The sequence below is a fragment of the Chinchilla lanigera genome, unplaced genomic scaffold (assembly GCF_000276665.1).
Source record: "Chinchilla lanigera isolate Chin_1 unplaced genomic scaffold, ChiLan1.0 scaffold00004, whole genome shotgun sequence".
Lineage (NCBI taxonomy): Eukaryota > Metazoa > Chordata > Mammalia > Rodentia > Chinchillidae > Chinchilla > Chinchilla lanigera.
Genome location: NW_004955405.1, coordinates 15,227,471 through 15,249,986, shown reverse-complemented (window position 1 = coordinate 15,249,986; position 22,516 = coordinate 15,227,471). Strand labels below are relative to the sequence as shown.

At 40.5% G+C, this 22,516-nt stretch overlaps 1 long non-coding RNA gene across 1 annotated transcript in view; it reads left to right on the top strand.

Moving 5' to 3' along the window:
• The first annotated feature begins 5,887 nt into the window (after positions 1-5,887).
• Positions 5,888-22,516, top strand: part of LOC106149751 — a 64,742-nt gene continuing 48,113 nt past the window's right edge. The window contains exons 1-2 of the long non-coding RNA XR_001236111.1: positions 5,888-6,001; positions 13,138-13,237. This is a non-coding gene — a long non-coding RNA (uncharacterized LOC106149751). The remainder of the gene's footprint in view (positions 6,002-13,137; positions 13,238-22,516) is intronic.

Below are 22,516 nucleotides of genomic sequence, written 5' to 3'. Positions count from 1 at the left end.
CTCCCTCTGTGGTTTGGGCTCATTTTGAACTCACAGCAGTCCTCCTGCCCCAGCTTCCCAAGTGCTTAGATTACAAGTCTGTGCCACTATGCCTAGTGAAATATTTATTTCTCTAGAATGCCTATTTTATAGCTAAGCCTAAGTTATGTCAGAAAGAGTTTTTTTTTCTCATTAAGGACAGTGAATAGTGATGAAAATAACAGCTGGGTTTTGTTTTAGAATGTGGTATTTATCATTTTTTGCTCCCCAAATCTACTGTTTCATAAATATGTCATTTTTTAATTTAAAAATTGGGGTAAACATTGTGTTCCCATAGTACTGGTTCTTTGAGCTGCTTATTTCCAAGACAGAACATCAACCAGTATATGTGAAAAGAATGAATATTTAAATTTTTAAAGTCAATATATAAAAATTTCAAGACCAATGGAGATATTCAGAATGCCTACTGTATTAGTCAGTTTTCCATTACTGTAACAAATATCTGAGGTAGATCAATTTATGAACAGAAAGGTTTTATTTTGGCTCACAGTTTTGAGGTGTAGTCTATGGTCATTTGGCTGTGTTGCTGTTGTGCCTGTGATGAGTCATTACATGGTGGTGGAAGCACATGGTGGAGGAAGCTTCTAGCCTCATAGCTACCAGGAGGCAAAGAGAGGAGAGGAATAGATAGGTATCCCACAGTCCCCTCTGAGGGCGTGCCACCCATGACCTGAGATCTCCCTTTATGCCCCACCTGTAAAGATTTCTAACACCTTCTAGTAGCACCAACCTGACCACCAAGTCTTTATCCTAGGAACCTATTGAAGCAACTTAATCAAACTTTAGCACTCATGATTGACAATTTAGGGTGGGTTAAGAGAACAAGAGGGTAGAGTTGAGATGAAATATCTTGAAACACAATTTTACTAATATGGAACTTATTAGTATTTTGAGGGCTAATGTTCCGGGATGGTTTAACAATACAATTGTATGAATTTGTGGTAATGTTTGCGGGCATCTATGATTATGATTAGACTAATTTAAAATGGACAAACACACAGACCTCTCAGATTTACAAAACTGTTTTTAACTCTTGTTGAAACTTCCTAAAAATAAAAGTTTTTGTTATTTGTTTCCCTTTTAATTGCTAAGGAATTCTACTAAGTGTTATGAAAGCCTTTGTTCTTAATAAAATATCTGCAAGGAAGAATCACATTGGGCTGTGAAATTATTGAAACTGGTTTCTAGAACAATGCCAACCTGCAGGCTTCAGCGCTGCCTTGGTCTTTAGGATACAGGCTCCGTAAAATCAACCGATAATGGGCAATTGTGCAGCTTCTCTTCCAGCCCTCACAGCTGTTTATCTGGAAAAGAAGGCTCTACCAGTTCTGCAGGAGTTATTTAATGTTATCAGAGAGGCTCAATTATTTTAAACAAACAATGTTTACCCAGTCCTTTCCTGAGCACTTCTCACCAGCTTTGATCTGTTTGGGAAAAATGGAAACGAGGATCTGAGAGCTCTCAGAACGAGAAAGTTCGTGAGGTATTCTTCAATGTAGGGTTTTTTTCTTTTTATAGCTATTAGCTGAAAACATTATAGCAATATGTATTTTTAGCTAAATACACAGAAGGGAATAAAGACCCATACAGTGTGAAAGTGAGTGCACAACCTCGACGTGCCCGTCAACCAGAACCCATGTTCTTGGTTCAGCCGTGGCGAGGAGAGGTTTGTGTTACTGACAGACAAAAATAAACTGAAATAGTCTTAAAAACTTTTTCTCCAGATTCTTTCTTTCCTAATTAATACAGTGATACTGAATGTGATGTAAAAAGGGGTGGTAGAGGCAATTTATACTTCTCATTACTTTAGACCTGCAGCATTTTGTTCATGTAGCGACATAGGGCCTGTAACTGGTTCTTCAAAGGCAAAACAACAACAAAAACGAATGGCTCTATTTTCCTATCGGTAAGTAAATCTTTCACTTAGAGCTTTTATCAAAGAAGAGGAGGATATTTTAAACTTTTTCTTAAAATAATTTTTTGAGGGGTGTACAAATTATTTAAAGGTGACTTTTCCATAGTATATCCAACCAGGTTAATTCTTCTAAATAAAGACATATGAATGGCTTAGGATGGTTGTGCGTTTTCCTCAGAAAAGCAACCTCAGCCAGTTTGTGTCAGGAATTGGGTGAATCGAACACAAGCATGGTTTTCTTAATCTTTTTTCTGTTCCTGTGATGGGAATGGAACTCAGAGCCTCATGCATGCCAGGCAAGGGCTTTATCACTGAGCTACACCCCCATCCCTAACTACAGAATTGTTAAGGAAACAGTCCCAATGACTCCAAATTATTCTTTTCTCTGAAAGAATTTTTGGGTTGTTCAAAATAAATAACATAGTTCAAGACATTGGGGAGAGGTCTGTTGGAGCTTGTGCCAATTAATCTGAATTGTCAACTTGAGTGGATAAGAAACTCTTGAAGAGATGACTGGATGGAGCATGTGTGTGTGCTGTACTTATCAGTAGATTGATCCACTGACAGTCATAGCTCCATGTGCAGCTAGGAGTAGGGGTCCAGTTAGAGGGTGCAGGTCACTAGGGTGTGCCTTTGGAGGGTGTGCTTGTCTCTTGAGCTCTTCCCTTATGCTCTGCTTCTTAGCATGAAAGGAGAAGCTTTGATCTTCCATGCTCTTTCCCATGATGCTGCTGCCTGGAGCTAGCTGACCATGGACTGAAACCTCTGAGACTGTGAGCCGAAATAAACCTCTCCTCCCTCAAGCTGTGGGGATCGGGTATTTGGTCTCAGCAATGCAATAGCTATCACCGAGTTTAGAAGGTGATACTCCAAGTATGTCATTTCGATATGTAGGTTGCTTCAAACTGAGAGCACTTGAGGACCTGCAAATGCAGGGAGGAGTGTTTTCCTTCTAGTTTCTTTATCTGACCAAATGTCACAGCAGAGGAAGCTGTCACCCATTCTTCTCAGGGCTGATCCAGAGAGTTTGATTACCTGACATATTCCTTATCTGCATGACCAGACCTTTGTTGCTGTTCATTTCCTTTCCTCACTCCTCTTCTCTAGCTTGTGGGGGGATAGGAGGATAGCCCCAAGTCCCTATTCCTTCATGCTATATAAACTTCAATTGTATGGTTCTCCTCTGAGCCTTACATTTTCTGAGACTTCTGTGCATATCAATATAGTTAAAACAGCTTATCTCCTGTTAATGTATTGCCAGTTTATTTCATAGACTCATTAGTCAACCTTCAGAGAGCAGAGATAAAAGCCTTTGTCTTCCCCCTACACAGCCTTCAGGATTTAACAGATAGAGAAAGAATTGTGTTGCTTTGTATATCTGATAAAATTTTATGTAGCTAGTTCCGCTCTGGCCCACACAGGATCAGCTACAAGGCAAAGTTGGTGCCTGGCTTTGCTGTAATTGGCTGGCATTGCTCCTAGACTCAGGGTCAGACTGCCTGAGTTCAAATCCTGTCTCTACGCTTGTTAGTTATATGACCTTGGGCAAATTAACTGTACCTTCAATGACTCATCTATAAAAAAGACCTATCAGTAGAACCTACCTTTGTGTGAACTAGTTGGTTTAACAGACGTAGTGATTTGGGGAAAAGTGCCCATGCAGAGCAAACATTTCATTAATATTACTGCTATTGTTTTTATTATTCCTCTCTGGTGTCCTGGGAGTTTCTTTTAAACCTTCTTTTATTTGTTCCTATATATGTGCTCTTTATTTTTTGCATGTGTGTAGTGACATATTAAGTCTTACCAGTACACTTAAAAACATTTATGAACAAGTCAGCCAAAATTTTAGGGTTGAAGGTCTTCCCAAGACTCTAAAGTTTTACCATGTAGTTTATTTACTTCAGGTTCATAAATTGCCTAATAAGCAAAGTGAAGATTCCCATTTGAGGAGCAAAGAACTACTGTTTTCCTCATAAGGCATGAAAAGGATTGATAAAGAATTAAAAAGAGAAAAATACCCTGTTCTTAAATGACATGGGTTTTGTTTCTTTATGAGATAGGCTGGAGACATTTCAATTCATCTTATTCCATAGCATAAAAAACAGTATCTTCCTCCTGAGTATTCTCTTCCTTGACAGCCTTTCTTTACTCTAAATTATCATGTGTAGGTCAGCTTGGACATTATTCTCTCTGAGAAGCTGACTGCCTAAGACCTTCCTTGAGCTCTTATAACAACTATTTCACCACTTATCTTCCAATTAAAGCATTTGGCATCCACATTAGAATCACCTCTGAACTCACCATTCTCTTCCATTTGAACCGCAGCTCCATGTGAACAAAGAAATGAGTTATTAGCTTATTATCGTACACTTGGCACTAGCACTGTGCTCGTTATAACATAGCAGGTGCTCAATAAAATTTTGTCGTGTTATGTTGGACATACCAAGGCCTTCTAACTTTGGTGTTGGTGTCCCGTTAGCTTTGAGCATCATAAACATGGCCACTGTAAGAGTTGGGTGAGTCTGAGACATTGTTGGATGTATTTTCAAGACACTATATGCAAACATGTAGCGTCACAGAGAATCTTTGAAATTGGCCCTTTCTCCCCCTCTTTTGCACTCTGCCCCTACAAAATTCTTTTTGCTGAAGAGAAGTCCTTCCATAGATTTTCTTTAAATAGCTGCAGGAGGTTAAGTCTCTTACAAAGATCTGGTCAGAGAAGGGACACACACCTGGAAATCAAAGATCTCACGAGTGGGTAGTGCTCCTGCTCACTCTACAAACTTCTTCTCTTGTAAAAGCCTTTCGGGCCTCTGAGTGCCCCTGTTCCAATATAGAGATCTGAGGTAGAAAGAAGCCCCTCTCCTTTTAAGGGCTGGCCTTAAATAAACCGGATTCCTTCCACCTACTCTGGTCTCCCAAACTGTTGGTCACGCTGAGCAGCAGACAGCAGGACACTTCAACGTGATAACTATTAACAAGAAGGCTGAACTAGGCCTATAGAGTTCCCACAGCCACAGAAATGTGCTTCCATTTCTACTTGCTTTCATTTTGTCCTGCTTCACTCTTCAAATCTAATCCTTAGCTCCTGAGAAATGAATCAACCCTGATAAGTTGTCACGGAGGCTGCACAAGACCTACAGCAGGCACCGGGGTGAAGAATTGGCTACTTTCTCTCTTGTTCATTTTTTTTTTTTTGGTTTTGGTTTTTCTCTGGTACCAGGAACTGAACTCATGACCTTGTGCTTGCCAGGCAGGTGCTTTGCAGCTGAGCTAAATCCTCAGCCCCTTCATTCTTTTTTTTTTTTTAAAAAAATGTTACCCCAGAATGCTGCTGTATCTATTCTTCTGTTGACAAGTGATGGATGCGCTGATGGTTTGTTTCCTTTTCCATTTCCTGGCCTTGGGTTACTCAAAGATTTCCTCCAGAGTTTTATGAGCACAGTATCTTTGCTGCCTTGGATAATGTGGGGTTAACTTCCTCTTGGAAGAGATAATCTTACCTGAGTCACTCAAAGGCTTCTTGCTATTCGGAGTCCTTTCTGAGTGTCAAATTAAGCCCCGCTGGACCCGGGGCTTCCCTTCTGTCACCTATCTTCCTGTAGATCTCACTTGTTCATTTCTCTCTGCCTAATGAGATATGCAAAATGATGTTGCTGTTTTGTTGAAGGAGAAGCCCTTTGCCTTCTTATTTTTGAATGAGAAGAAAAGGTCTTTTAAGAAGGTATGCTGCGTCATGACTATGTGCCTCTACCTCCTCTAATTCTTACTTTACAGAGGAAGTGACTCATAGTGCAGATAAACTGGACTTGAAAGAATGCCTGGCTTATGCAGAGCTCTTATTTACATACTATTCTCTTTCATTCATAAGGAAATAGGTACTCAAAGACTTTAGCTCTGGAGTTCTTCCTTTTCTGTTCCTGCTTTTTGATAGGTAGTGGCCTACAGGCTCCCTGGGAGGATTTTCTGGATTTGTGCCATGCAACTTTCTTTTCTTGAAAACAGGAATTTCATGAGTAGGACTCCAGCTACCAGAGAGAAATCGTAAGAAGTTCCTCAAAGACTCACCCCCTCCGCTGGGATCTACTGTCCCCTTATCTGTCTGGGTGGGGGTTATTTTATATCTTATTATGTTCTCCATAATGTTTAGTAAAGCCGTGCCATAGAGCAGCTGGGGACAAATGCTTTAGTGTCAGTCTGGGTCCTGTTTCCTACCAGCTGTGTAATCTTAGGCAGACCATTTAATGTCTCAGCCTATTTCCTCACCCATGGAAGAGACCAGGGACTGTCACTCCAAGATGTGGCACCCTGGTGTACTGCCTTTTTTTTTTTTTTTAACTAAAGGAAATAGAGAGCAGCAGATGCTGCAAGGGGCTGTTCTCTGTTAATTCCTTGTTTGCTTAAAGCTCCACCCACCAAAGACGAAAACAATTACCTGTGGTCCCTTCCCTGAGTTTTCATTAACTAAATTCATATCAGAGGAAGAAAGACTGGATGAAGTGTGTCAACACACCTGGGCTGACTTCTGTGGCACACCATTGTCTTCTATTTTCTCTCCTATTCAGTATTCCAAAGAGAACAATTTACAATCCATTGTTTATTTTGCCAGGCCCAGTGGACTTCATTCCAGGCTGTGGTATATTTCTTCAACCTCATTGAATTCCTCTAAAAACCATTTACTATTGTCTTAAAAATTATCTCCATGCTCCCGTCTCCCCTTCCCTATGGAAAAGGGATATCTAAGTTTCTAAATCCTGCTGGGCTAGTGATTAACAACACTATGTGATTATATGTCTTTTCTGCAGCTGATTGTCTTTGTCACTTTATTCGAGCCAATCCTAAGAGGGCAGAGGGGAAGTTTTCTTTCACTTCCAGACCTGTAAATAGCAATCAGAGTAATCCCTGGATCCAAGGGCTGCTGTAATAGTGAGATGAGGGTTTGTGGAAAGTATATCACATAGTATCTGGCCAATATTTCACCCAGTATTTGAGATTCTCATTAATAAGGATTTTATTTGTAACTCACAGCGTGTATATATATATTTTTAAATTTTAAGTCTCTATTTTATGCCCTTTTGAAATCACTTCTATTTAAACTATTTTCTCTCATATAATTTTCCAGGTTGATGAAAAATTATCTGGGTAGATGAGGAGAAGCATCTACCAGAGGGGAATGTTTGTTGATTACCTGAAACAACAACACTCGTGACAGTTTACATTTCCAGCTGTGCAATCTAAATATACCCTCAAAAATGCAAATTTCTCTGTGAGACTCCTAGGGAAATAGACAGTGGTAGGGCAAGGTGCTTGTTCTACTCAAGTAGAGAGTTAAAGAGGTTCTCAGAGGCTGGGATTCCTGTCCTGCCCACTGGTTTCTGAACCGGAGATGACCTCAAGCTGGGGTGATCTGAAACACTCCCACTTAGATTGGCTGAGTTTCCCAGCACAGCAGCACCCCAGGCAAACAATCCTCCCTTGTTTTCCCAGCCCTTGAAGTACCTCTCTCATACTCTGGGACAGTTATTAATCCATCACAGCTTGCACACTCATTCAGGTATGAACGACTTTTAGGGTGAACTCCTCGGAGTTTTTCTCATAGATTCTACTCTTCATTCCTTTAAACTCACTTTTACTCTCGGAGTCCTACTTTCATTCATTCATCTGTTCTCTCCATCTGTTCCTCCCACTCCCAATGAACCCCTTATTCCGTGGTGAGTGGAACCCTGAAGACCTGCTTTCAAGAATTAGTGACACGGGGCCGGGGATATAGCTCAGCAGTGCAGCGCCTGCCTGGCAAGCGCAAGGGGCTGAGTTTGATTCCCAGTACCAAAATAAACAGATAAATAAATGAATGAATAATAAATAAATAAAGTGACACAGACACAAACTCAGAAATTATTTTGGATGATCTGGGGATGTAGCTCAGCAACACAGTGACTTCTTGACAAGTGCGAGGTCATGAGTTTGAGTCCCAGTACAAAAAAAAAAAAATTATTTTGGAAGCATCTTCTCTGTGCCAGGTGCTATCCTAGGGAGATTCTGAGTGTGCATGTGAGTGTGCATGTGAGTGTGTGTGTGTGTGACAGAGACAGAGAAAGACAGAGAGACAAGGAGAGATAGAGAGACAGAGAGAGACAGAGAGGCATGAGAGAGACAGACACAGAGAGAGACAGACAGGGAACAAGGGAGTAAAACAAAATTTGTCTTTTTGGAACTGATGAGCGAGCCTCAACAAGGGTGGTTTTAGGGTACCTTTAGGACCCATCCAGAACCCAAATTTTGCAATTTTGTCACTTTCTTGATTCCATTCGACTTTGGCTTCCACTCCATGGCAGCCGTCGTTTTACATAGGCCTTTACAGTTCCTCGGCATTACAATTACACTTGCCCTTGTCATCGCCCAGCGCTGAAAGCTAAACTCCAGCGACTGGCTTGCTCAGCACAGCTGCCCGTCCCTCCAGCTTTCCCATCCCTGTGTTGCAGCCATGCATTTTCTGTGGGACTCCCGCTTCCTTTTTCTCTCTTAGCCTATCAGTTACTTCCTTCCCATCCAGTCCGGACAAGTTAATGGCTTACTAGCTGGGGATATAGCTCAGCAGCACAAGTGCCTGCCTGGCAAGCGCAAGGTCCTGAGTTTGATTCCCGGTACCCAAAACAAAACAAACCAAAAAAACCAAGTAAGTCTTACTGCTTCAATTTTTCTCTAGTCAATTCTAACCCATCCCTTTCACCTTCTTCTGCTGTCACACCCTTCTAGATCCTTCCCTGTGTCCATGCCAATCCTCCATTTTCACATCAAGGTCTGAATGATGCTAAGAAAAAGCCATCCAACGTTGTCACAAAAATTTATTGTTTTCAATTTTAAGATTTCAAGTTTGAAAGCTACTGAGCAATCTTTCCACTAGTTTTAAGCTGTCTCTTCACTCTCCACCACTGTCTTATTTTTACTTCTGTTTTTTTAAAATGTATATTTTCATTTAAAGGTTTTTTTATTATGGAAAAATATAAACATATAAAAGTACAAGCAATAGTATCATAAATTTCCACATACCTATCCCTTAGTTTATGATCATTTTGTTCCATTTATAGTTTTTATCTCACATCCAGGTCATTTTGAAGCAAATTATTACTCCAGTTATTTTAACTCTTTAATGTCATATTATTTATGTATTTTGAAACATGTTTAAAAAAAATTTTTTTTTTTTTGGTCTTTTTGAGACAGGATCTCATTATGTAGTTCAGGCTGGCCTTGAGCTCACTTTGTAGCCCAGGCTGGTCTCGAACTCACAAGGATCCTCCTGCCTCAGTCTCCTTTGTGTTGGAATTACAGGCATACACCACCATGCCTAGCTAGATGTTTAAAAATCAGTCACAATAGCATTATCTAAAAAAAAAAAAATTACCTGTCATTAGACATACAAGTAGTTTTTATACTTCCCTAACTGCTCTTTGACTTCTCATTTGAATTAGGATGATATGTCTGTTAAATCTCTTAATGTAAAACATTCCCCTACTTTTCTCTGTTTTCTTGCTTTTTATTTCCCCCTAGGGTTGAAAACACTGGGTTTCATGATTGCCTTTTGAAATTATCATCACAGTACTGTGCCTCTCATTTCTGCCAGTTGATCAGGATTTCCTAGAGGAGCTGCTTAACTACCTGCCCTCCTGTCTGTAACACTATAACACCTACACATACATCCATCATTCCTCCTCTGCTGTTTCCCAGGAAAGCTATCCTTTCTCCCGCCTAAGCCCAGTTCTTCCACTGTGTCCTTCTGAGCTCCCTTCCCTTGTGCCTTCTTGGCATTTAAAAAAAAATACTCTCTTGCCTGTGTACTTAGCATCTCCCTGACCTTTTCCCATCATCTTGACTGTAAAGCTGCACCAGCTGGCCGAATAACACACAGGCGCCTCCAGACTGCTTTTAGCCTTGTGTCTCATTTTGGTTTCATCTTCCTTTGAAAGCCATGCTTCAAAACTGTTCTCTGCATTCATTTTGTACACTCTTGTAACTTCCATGTACCCCCTAACTCACTCCTGGCTTCAGTTTCTGTCACTCTGAGGAAATAGTGCTCTGCTTTCTAAGGTCAGTGTAATCCTTCTCTGGCTAAATGCATGGCTGGGGTGTAAGTTGTGATCTACTTGATATCTTTGTGGCATTTGATGGTGTGGCTCACTCATGGCTTTTTTTCTTTGTTTGGCCTTGTTCTGGATGCAGGAGACTGAACCGAGGGCCTTGTGCATGCCAGACACGTGCTCTACCCCAGAGCTACATCCTCAGCCTTCACTGCTTCTTGAAACATTCTCCAGCTTTCATAACTTGGTCTTTTCAGGTTTTCCTCTTAGCTGTCTGATTGCAACTTCATAACTCCTCTGAAGGCTTTCCTTCCTCCCTGTGCCCTGAAGTTTAAATATTTTGTGAGTTCTACACACTTTTCTTGGATGATCCTATCTATTCTTATGAGTCTCTGGCTCTGAAATCTCTCTCTTGAGAAGTGGACCTATGTAGCCACCTGTCTACTGGACAGACCCAACATAGCTTAAACTTGAGTCATGATCTTCCCACTTAAACTTCTGCCTCTTTCTGCATTATCTGACTTTGTGAATGCTATCACCTCTGTGAGAAAGTAAGGCTCTGTCTTTTCTATCAAAGGATATAAACAGAAGTGCTCCTGTCTTAGACTCTCCTCCACCCTAGGTGGCCTCTTTCAAACACACTGAAATTACCAGAAGTGCTTTCTGCATTTAAATTCTGGAAACACACCTACAGACCAAGATAGTTTATCAATAGCCAGGGACTTTCTCTTTCTCTTACCTTTTCCCCTCCTGCTCTTCCTTTCTCGTATCGTCCCTTTGGATCCTCCCGTCACGTCCCTTAAACTAGCCAACTTTGGTAGATTGTAAGCCCTTGAATTCAGTCAGTGAATTTAAAGAATAGCTGCTTCTCATGGGTGAGGGCTTAAAAACTCCCACTTCCCCACCGCTTGGTGTATCTGCTACGCTGTGTCTGAGTGCACTCGTGCCCTCCTGCAGAAGTGAACTTAAAACTTTGCCTGAGCGCACACTTTCTAGTACTGACAATTTGAGTCAGGGGCTCATTTCTAACACCACCTATCTAGATGCTCAAGTCAGAAATTTAATAATTATTCTTGACAAGCTCTTCTCCTAACCTGTTCTTTTTGCTCCTATTTCTAACAAATCCACAAATGATACTAACCTTTTTTTTTTTTTCTACCACCAGGAGTTGAATCCAAGACCTTCACACTGACCTACATCCCCAGCCCACTTATTTTTTATTTTCCGACAAGGTGCTGCTAAGTTGCTAACTTGCCCAGTCTGGATTCAAGCTTGTGACTCTTCTGCCTCAGTCTCTGCTAATCTTATTATCATTCTCTTTTGATGTTCTCTTTCCTAAAGCTTTCTGTGTCTTACATAAATTGCTACAATGTTGCAATAGCCATAATGGGTCATGCCTATGACCTGCTTCCAATCCATTTCACACACTGCAAAGCAAGCTGTCATGTTTCTGTAGTGCATGACCTCCTCCAGCCTCTTCATTCCTCTGGGAAAAGAAAGAAACAGGTAGCAAAGTATGAAGCCCTATTGACTTAGCTGCTTTACCTCACCTTCCTCTTTTCCTTTCCCCACCTCTACCCAGAAACAGTCTATAATTTGACCCCTAAATCTGTGCACAAAGTTACTTAATATCCCTTTCAATGTCCTCCCTTCTTTTTGTTTAACTCAACCTTTGCACTTCCTGTGAGGAGTCATGTCTTCTAGGAAGTCTTCTCTGACCTCCAGCCTAAGTTAGTGTCTTAGTTACTTTTCTCATTGCTGAGACAAAATACATGACACCCAGAGTTAAAGGAGGAAAGGTTTATCTAGCTCACAGTTTGTAGAGGTGTCAGTCCATAATCAGCTGGCTCCATGGCAGGTGGCATATGGTGAGGAGCAATAGTTCATGGTGATGAAAGATACAAAAGCAATAAGAGGGGAGGAGCAAGGTCCTTGTCCTCCCTTATATTGTATGCAGGCTACCCACCTTAGGGTAGGTGTAGCACTCACATCCCCACTTCTAGCACAGATGATGAACCAATCACAAACTCTAGATTTAGATGCCTCTGAAAAGCCCGTTCCCACGACCACATGAGGCTTTGGGGGAACATCCAGACACAAACCATAATAGTTAGGCACAATTTTATTTAACTGCCATGAAAAATCCCATGTGATAAACCATGCTCACTGTGTGCCTATCCTGTTTCATTTATTGATTTCTCTGAGAAAGCCTAAGCCAGGCCCCCCAAGTCATGGAATTCCCAGCCAGAAAAGACATTTTAATTTTACAGGTGAAGATTTGTTCATGGTTTACTACCTTTAAGAAGGGAACCCAAATGTCCTATTTAGAAAAGTAAAACACTGTTTACAGAGGATCTGCCTGTTAACTGAGGTATCTTTAGGGTATAAAGATAGAAACCCTTCCTTCAAGTTACTAAGTGGGATACAAGGGATAAAATATCTTCTTAAATAAGTAGAATATAGTCAATAATAATAGACTGACAGCACAAGAGAAGTAGAGTTAAAATATTGTGAAACTTCAGAGAAGACCCTGATAGAGGGCTTTAGGGTCACAAAGGAAGAGAAAGAGGCCCTTGGAGGGCTGGTATTTGAGCTGAACTTCCAACTTCAGTGGAGCATAAATAAATCCAGGGGGAAGGCCTTTGGGGAGAAGGGTAGAGAGGAAACACAGAGACCAGCTTGAATTTCAACTACGGGCATAATTTGCTAAATATCCTTTGGAGAGTTAGTAAGCGATTTTATGGTCATTTTTTATTATTACAGAAATTTTACAGCACTAAATCACAGATCTTTTGCTATTGGAAAAATATTTATATAGAATAGATATATAGAACTGAATCAAGTTTCCCCATAAAGTCAACATTGAGCCTAACTACTGAATTTGATTCAGTTCTCATCTAATTTGGTTTGTGACCAGAATCATGGAAAGAATTAAGATCCTGAACGAAAGTACCACTGTATTACAATCTATGTTCCTAGGGGTTTTTTTTGTTTGTTTTTGTTTTTTTTTTTTTTGACCACTGTGTTACCCTGTTATTTTGGCTGTTTATTATTTTGTAACATTCAGAGAATTAGAAAGTTGGTAACATTTACTTATTTTTTCAGGAAATGGTTATTGATCCTCACTGAGGGCTGTCTACAATGGCATCTACAAAGATCAGTAAGACAAAGTCACTGCTTCCAAGAAATCAGTGTCGTAGTATTGGTAAGAGATAGAAAGGCTACGTGGTGGTTAAAGAACTGGGTGATAAATACTGTGACAAAGGTGTGAGATGCTATGGGAGCTGAGCCAATGAAACATCTACCTTCTGGTTTGAAGGTAGATGAAACCATCAAAGAAAATATGAAGGCCAAAACAGGCAGGCCCACAGATAGAGATGAATGAGAGCTGAACGGGTAGAGCCAGGGGAGCTGATTTTCTGTATTTTTGCAGACTTGGAACTGAGCTATGGCAAAAAATTTCCCTGATATCTATTGTTTTAAGAGAAAAGGAGAAGTAGAATAAGGCAAGAGAGAAAGGAGAAGGCCTAGTTCCATAGAGTCAGCTTTGCAGTTCTTATGCTGTGTGAATGAGGAAAGCTACTTAATATCTCTGGGGATCTACCAGTTGGGGCTGGGTTAGATGATCTTTAAGGCCTCTCCCAGCTTGAATGACTTAGGATCCTGTTTCCTCTCTGGTATGAAATGAGACACAAGTATGGTGACAAACACTAGACCAGGATCTTTGGGGCAGCTGAAAAACAATGAAACCCATTTTCAGATCTTTTTCCTCCGCGAATGAGTAGTGTTAGGTTTTTATCCATCAGCAGTGGCTATTCATCTGCTCCTTTTTTTTAGCGGGAGGAAGGGATTGATTTTTTAAAAAAACATTCTGACACCGTTTCTTGCCTCTTTGTCAGTACTACTCATGGACCACATAATATGGTGATAAGAACTGAAATTATTCATTAACATTATCATGGAGCTATTTTGAAAACATTATCTCATTTCATTTCCTAGAATATCACCAAGTCTCCACGATATCAGTTTCTTAAAAGAGAATGCTATTTTTGTTCCAACACAGCCAAAATATTTCAGTGAATTTTGTCTGCAGTTCTAACTTCCTTCCCTAATACTGTAGCCCAAAGTAGTACTTTTTGCAAAGTCTTTGCCGGAGCAGCATCTGGTATAGCTTGCAGAATTTGAAGTTAGCTGCTTTTGGTAACGTATCTTTACTTTTTGTATAGATTACTTGGATTAGCGGGCAAATTTTAAATCCTGGGCGGAGTTTCTGTTGTCGTTACCTGTGAATCTGTCATTTCTTTCCCCATCCCCACCCTCCATCTAGTTATCACATGCTCAGGCAGTGTTGGCAACGCAGCGCTTCACAGTTGAAGCCACCTCAAATGGGTATTTCATATATTGTTGCTAGAAAAATAGCTTTCATATTACTCAAGAGGATAATTTGACTTGTTTGCATTAATGGAGAAAAGTGATTGTCTAATAAATCAGTCACCTCTTTTGCCTGATCTTGAATCCTTATTCAGGAGAACAGAAAAAGCAAACATTCATTAGGATTTCAGTGGAAGGATTATTTTAAAAAGCCTAACAAGTTCCATTTGTTTTTTTTAGCCTTTTCTGATTTATTTACAGGCACATGATTCACTTACCCATTTAATTCATTTTTTTATATTGCTCTCTAAACTGCTATGTACAAAGCTAATTTTAGGCAGCACCTTTCCATAAGTTTAAAGCAACTGGCTCAGGGGGAAGAGAGTTGATCAGGAGTGTGTCTTCATGTCCAAAGTCAGAGGCACAGGAAGATAGTTTGGAACTTCTGGGAGGCTCAAGGCTTGATGGCTGATGTTTCACAGGAACTTGTTTCAGCAATAATCGTGCCTCGGCTGTATGAGTCATGAACATTAAAATAGGCAGTGCCATCAGCCAGATGCAATGGAAAATAGTTAACACAGAAAATATGGGATGGCCATCTTACCTACATCAACGTGACTACTATGTTTGAGTCCTTTAAGCCCGCTAATTATTTTTGGAGTGAACTAATGTATAGATGAGTAAACACATGTTAACATGTTGCTGCCATTACTAGCCCAAGAGCAGAATTCTTTGCAGGGCAGATTGAGACTGAGACCAATTAGGATCACTAAATGATCACTTACGTGGCTGCTTCACAGAGAATTTAGCAATAAACAATTCCACCATTTCTTTTGGACATTTTCAGCTACAGCCTTTCTTCCTGTGTGTGTTTTTTTTTAATCATACCTAATTATCACATAGCAATCACTTTTTTTGCTTGTCATTTAATATAGCACGAATTTTCAAAAGTACCTTTGTGTATCATACAATGCTTTTAAAGCTTCTCCAAGGACTGTGCCTTGGACTCTTCATTATTTTCTAAATTTTCAGATTGTCTTTATGGGTAGAGGAAGAATAGAAGGAAATAGAGAGCTTTTTTTTAAATTAAAACTGCCTTGTTTTTAGACTTTAAAAAATTCTTTTAATTTTCAATTGACACATAATGATTTTCTACATTTATGAGGGTAATTCCATATAAGCGTACAAGTATAATGACTAGATTTTTAAACACATTTAGTATACTGTGTGTAGGGAAGAAAAAGCGTTCTTTGGGTTTCATTTCTCATAGTATTTTACTGGCCATTTTCTGGGTTTGGAGGGTGCATGATGTTGGGTAACAGGCAAACATGAATGAAGGTTGCTGTGGAAGAGAAGAATTGGTAGTGCCATGAAATTGTTACATTCCTTTAACCAATTCATATGCTAGGTTGCAGTTTCACAGGCATTAGTTTCTGGCCTGAGTCAGCCCCTGGGAAGCCCTGCTCTTTGGGACAATGACACCAGGCTGGAGGACAGGGGGAGACAGCCGCTCAGTAGGTCAACACTATGGAAAGGACCATGGGGGAAAGTCCACTATGAGTGGACAGTGCTAGTTAAAGGGAAGAGGACTTCAAAAGGTGTGAGAATGAGTGTTAACAGTTGATTTCAAGTAAATTGGAGGGAAATGAGCCAAAAATGTGGCCACTCTGAGGTTAAGGTCCAGGATAAGAAAAAGACTCAGGTGTCATCTGTGACCAGGTGCCAGGTTGGTTGTATGGAGAGTGAAGCCATTCTACTTACTGGGTGTGCATTATTCACAGAGTGTAGAGGTGTGTGTGTGTGTGTGTATGCTTTAACACACGTGCATGTGTGTATGTGGGTGTGTAGGCCACTGGAAGTTGGGGCAGACTGAAGAAGATGTTTTCCATGTAGTCAACCCACCTCTATTTAATTCCAGATAATCATTTCCATGTTGACCTAATGTTGCCAGGCTTAGTCAGTTTTCAAAAGAAATGATGAACCTAGTATTTTATGCGAACTATTAGATCATAAATGTAGCACTGCATTAAAAAACTGTGAACCAAACTGACTGTATCCATGGGCTGATAGAACCCTTTCGTCATCCACTGGTCACGGCTATTCACAGCTGACTTCAGGATTACGTGATATATGTGAGTATTGTGCTAGTTATTAACTGGCTGACCTCAAAATCTCCATCTGGATAATGGCTCTCGGGAGACTTAGCACATAGGGTTATTTTCAAAGTTAAGGTAATTTACATAAAAGCCTCTGCTACGATGCCGGGCAGATAGGAAGACTCAGTAAGCGCTGGCTCGATCTGAATAAGCAGCCACACGTAGTACTGAGTACTGATTGCTCTTTTTCAGGCCCACACTCATGGCCATATTTGTGGCAGCTGGAGGAAGTATGAGCAGTTATTTACGTCACATGAATTAACAATGACTGCCCTCCACAAATCTCTTCGCCTTTACCTGCCAAGATACATATTTATGAAATAACATATTAAGTATGTATCTATTAAATGTAAATTCTTCCCATTCAAGGGCAAGTGGTCTGGGGGTATGAGGTGTTCTTGGAGATTGTAGATTGCACAGATGTGACTGTTGTGCCCCCGTAGCCTTCTGCCCCTTGGTCCCACCGTCCACCCCTTTGGAGACCACGGATCGGTTATTTTCAAGACTCAAGCAGACACTTGAGATAACTACTGCTCCTAATGTCACTAAACATAAACTCAATTTTGTCTAAGAATCAGAGATGACAAGGGAAGAAAAGGTTTCTTCTATGTTTGGGAAGCACCTGACTTTCCTTACAGAAAGAAATAGGGAAAGTCTGTCTTCATCTTTCTCAATTTACATTCCTTGCTAGTTGTCCCGAAGTGTTCCTTCCCGTACCCCTGCTGTGACATATGTTAGGGAGCTACTCCCTAGTGTCCAGAAGGCACCTGGAGGCAGAAAGAGATGCAGCTTCATCCTGGCAGTCAGGTGCTGCAGAACCCGGGCTGCCAGAGCCTCAGAGTGAGCAGGGAATTGAAGGCTCTGCAGGCTTGGGGTGGAAAAATGTCCCAGCCTATTGGTGATGTTTCCCACAGGCTCATGTGGAGCACTAGAAACACACCCTAGTTCTGGGCCTTGGAAAGAGAAATGCTTACTGAAATCTGATTCGAGAACAAGAGGAAGGTAAGCTTGTCCACATCTTTCCCTGGACTTGTTTTTGGTGTGTTAAAGCTAAAGGGCAGAGGCCATATTTTTAGGGCATGTTAATATATATTTCATGTCACCATGAGCATCATGAATCTTCATTTTGTGATCATTAAAAAAGGCATTACTCCTTCTGTAAATAGTGCTTCTTTTCCCCGCTCCCTGTTCCCTGTTAGTGTTGTCATTGTTGCTAACTTCTGTGTATATAAAAGGAGAGATGTCACTTCTAGCTCAGAAAGCCCATATTCTAGATGAATAGTAGGTTTTGCCTGTGAAAACAATTCAAATAGTAAAAGATTTAGAAACTTAGGGTTTAATGTTCCTTGTGTTCTTTCTGAGAATACTAGGAAAGCCAGTGGTCCAGTTTAGATATGGTCTCAGGATGTCTCCATGGGTTTGTGTATGGAAAACTTGGTTCTCCTTGTGGCAATGTCGGGAGGAGGTGGAATCTTTAAGGGACAGGGGTTAGTGGAAGGTGAGTAGATCACTGGCAGCAATGACTTCAGAAGGGATTCATGTAGTCCTTGCATGACTGAATTGTTACCAAACAGCAAACCTGACCCCCGGATATACCTCTGGCATCCTGTCCTGTCACATGACCTGTTCTGCACGCACTCTCACCATGATGCCATCCACTGTAAGGTCCTTACTGAGGCTGAATCCATGGGGCAGTGATCTTGGACTTTCAGACTCCAAAGCTATGAATTAAACAAACCTCTTTTCCTTATAAATCATCCACTTTAGGTATTTTGTTATAGCAACAGAAAACAGACAAATACACAAGTTTTGTTTTCCCTAGACTACATAGAGTTGTCTGAGGTAAGTTTTAAATTGTTTTCTTATGGAGATCTGGCATGGCAGAATACAGGTGGAGTGTAGGAAGTAAGCAGCTCTGATGAGTAATAAATAGCACCTGCCCATGGGCTGAGCATTGTGGTGAGATAAAAGGTACTCTCATCTTCAGTTGATTGCTGCAGTGAATTTGGCCCAGAGCTTCAATAGCAGACATCTGGATTTACTTGTGAGTATTAAAGGGTAGTGTGGGTCAGATAGAACATGACTATGGGCTGGACAGAACCTTAGGGCTTCCAGTTGCTGCTATCTGAGCTTATTTAATAAGTGATCAGTGACATTAAGAACTTGTGTTCTGAGATCTTTGCCTATGGTTTTTCTCCGGTACCAGGAACCGAACTCATGACCTTGCACTTGCCAGGCAGGTGCTTTTGCCGCTGAGCTAAATCTCCAGCCCCGAGATCTTTGCCTATGGAAGAGAAGGACTTAGGGTGTGTGTGTGTGTGTGTGTGTGTGTGTGTAATGGCATCCCAGGGACAGGCATAGCAGCCCCTTGTGCACTGCATGAAATTTTCCTAAAGGAAGGGGCAGAAGCAGTAGTAAGATTCATGGTATGCACAGAATGGACATGCAGGGGAAACATACAGAGGAAAGAGGAAAGAGGAAAGGAGATAGGATAAAAAGCATATGGGAAAAGTAAAAGAACTTACAAAATTTTGCAACCAACGGAGAAGAACCTTTTCAGAGGGTATAAAAGAATACAGGTAAAATCACTCGATTTCCTTTAAGCTGTACAAGAACATGACTGGAAATGACCAGGAAACAGGATAGGACTGATTATTCAAAATTGACTTGGGAACATTTTCTTGGCTTCTGAGAAGGGATGGCTGTTCAGAGCCACACTTGCAGCAAGAAAAAGCCTGTAATTAGTTTTATAGGGTGGCGCTCTTTTTAATTTAATTTTTAAAAATTTTATTTTAAAGAAAAAAACAAAAAACAAAATTTCAAAACAAGGTAATAGGAGGGTAACAATGGTTTACACATTGTGTATTGTTATCTTTAAATTACTCAGAGTACAAAATATCAGCATTTAATTGTCCAAACAATATTAGCACAAACTTTTCTTTTCAATGAACTAAGAAAAATTAGTACTATAACTATCTTAACTTCCTTCTTTTCTCCATTCCCCCAATAGGGTGGTGTTCTTAATGTTTGTTGTTATAAGTTATAATGTTTGTTGTTATAAGTAATTCTCTGGAAGATTCCTTACTATTTTTTTTTTTTTTTTTTTTTCCCCTCCGGTACCGGGAACTGAACTCACGACCTTGCGCTTGCCAGGCAGGCGCTTTTGCCACTGAGCTAAATCCCCAGCCCCAGATTCCTTACTATTGAAAACCCCAGATTGGTATATCAACCGGATTGGTTACCCCTCATACCTTCCAGGTTATAAAGCTGGAAGGAACCCCCAAGATCATAGCATACATTATCTCATTTTAAACAGATGAGAATCCTGGGCCCAGAGAAGTGAAGGTAACCAGGCACAAAATGTATAATGTATCTGGGATTAGATCCTAGGATTGGACCCAGTCCTGATCTCTGAGTTCAAATCTAGACAGCAGTTCCCATCCGTGGTTCCCTTAATTACCTACCCAGGGGAAAGAAAAGTTAGACAGAGGAAGGAAGAGAGAGTTGAAAATACCATTGTCATAGTTTGGATCTTGAATGTTCCTCAAAAGCCCATGAGCTAAAGGCTTGCTCTCTAGCCCATGGTGATATTGGCAAGTGGGAGAATGTTGAATGGGTGAGACCTCATGGAAGGAAGTTGAGTATGTGACCTTCAAGTGGGTAACAAGACCTAGACTCCTTCCTGTTTTTTTCTTTGCTTCCTGGCTACCTTGCGGTACTAGCTCAGCCCACCATATAGTCCCCACCATGATGTGTTGCCTCACCAGAGGCCCAAAAGCATTTGAGCCAACTAACCATGGACTGAAATGTATGAAATCATAAGCCAAAATAAACCTTTTTTCTTTAAATTGATTATTGTAGATATTTATTACAGTACCCAAAAGCTAACTAACAACTTCCAGCATTTCAATGAAAACCAAAAATGTTCATGCCCTCCTTTTCCTTTTTCTTAAATTAGGGATGCCCTTCAATAGGATTTCTTACTGAAATTATACCTGATAAATAAAGCAAAGTGCTTATAAGTAGAATCTATCAAAAAGGTGTTTTTGTTCTTTATGCAAGTTCATATTAAGTTTCTTGGTTCACTGAATAGGAATCAATTTCCCCCTACACTGAAAGATCTAATTAGCATATTCATTATATGATAGCATAATTATTGACTATGGGCTTTTCTGTAGTTTTACTTTTGTATATATTTGTGATTTTGGGGGGGGTTTTTTGAGACAGGGTCAATCTATGTAGTTTGGATTGGCCTTGAATTCACTATGTAGCACAGGCTGGCCTTGAACTCACAGTGATCCTTCTACTTCAGCCTCCTGAGTGCTGAGATTACATGCATGCACCACCATGCCTGGCTTGGTTTTTGTTTTTTGAGACAAAGCCTTACTATGTACTTCAGGCTGGCCTTGAACTGACTATGTAGCTCACTCGAACCTTGAATTTGTGGGCAATCCTCCTGACTCAGCCTTCCAAGGATATAGGTGTGCCCCACCACACCCAGCTTTTTTGTGGTTTTAGTTTGTTATGTTTGCTAAGCTTTTAAAGAATTTTGGTTAGAATAAGTACTGATATAAAAGAAGAGATGATATTAATTGATTGTAGCTTTCTACTTTTGTATTGTGTATAGTAATGTGGTGTAGGAATACTGAACCTATCTTTCCAACACTCCTAACTCCATTTACTGTCTCTGTCTCAGCAGGGCAGCGATTCTCAAGGAAAGAAGGTGGCACACACACCCCAGACCTGTATCTGAATCTGACTCTTAGAGAGTTGGGTGGTGGAAGTTCTATGGAATTTGAAGACTTTATGACATCTTATGGTGGGGGTTGTGCCTAGCTCAGAGGGTCAGTATAGTATTTATTACCATTCTTGGGTCCTGGCTAAATTAGGATTATCTGTGATCTGAAAGGATCCTTAGACTACGGTCCCCAGCCTCCAGGTCAAAGGAAGAGCTAACGGAGGCTGTCTGAGTTAGAATGATAGGGTGTGTGTGTGTGTGTGTGTGTGTGTGTGTGTGTGTGTGTGTGTGTTGGAGGGAGGGTTAAGGTGGAGAACAGTGGGTGAGCACCCAAATGTAGCCATGAATCTCATGGGAAATTTCCTTTCCTGACGTGAGCTTGATGGTTTACTATTTGCTCAGACTTTCCGCACCAGGTTGGGTCATATTTCTCCCCTCTATGCTTCATTAAGTGTTAAGAAAGAGTAGGTTAGAAAGTTAGAGATTAGTTAAACATCTTAAAGACTGGATGGTGATTGTGTATTTTGATAATCATTGTTATTTGTGGACCTCATCTGTTGAAAAAGTAAGTTCAATGCTGTGTCAATGTTGGCTCAATCATTTGTAACAAATAAACAACTCTGAGGAGAGTTGGAGGTTTTTCCACATACGGGAGACAGGGTGGCTCTACACTTCCCATTCAGGTGTACTGTGAGCCTAAAATTGTTCTAAAAATAAAGTCCATTCTTTGACGGTATACCTTCTTCTAGTTGCCTGTCAGCACTAAGTGTCCTGTACATTCACAGGTATTTATGGCGAAGAATAGTTGAGGGTCCTTTACCACATGGAGTGTGTTGACGTTTCTTTTTCTTCTCTACTCTTCCAACCACATCTTACTTCTTTATAGGGCTGTGGGGCTTTAAATCTTTTGCCCTTTCTGTAAGGTTCACATGGGCTCCAGACAATGCATGGTAGTTAGCAGATGTTCCATCAATTTTATTGACTGTATGAATAAAGGAAGGAATGAGTAACCCTGACTTGGACATTGTGAGCCCTGGTGGGAAATTAACCTCCTTTCCACATTCAAGGGCTACTTGTTATGCTTCAGGGGAGCTGACAATTGCTTTCTTTTTAATCCAAATATATTTGTTAGGGGTTTCTTAATAAGTATATGTGTTCGTATTTTTAGAATGGGTTGTTTTGAATGGGAAGGGTTTTAGAGATTGTCTAATCAAGTGTA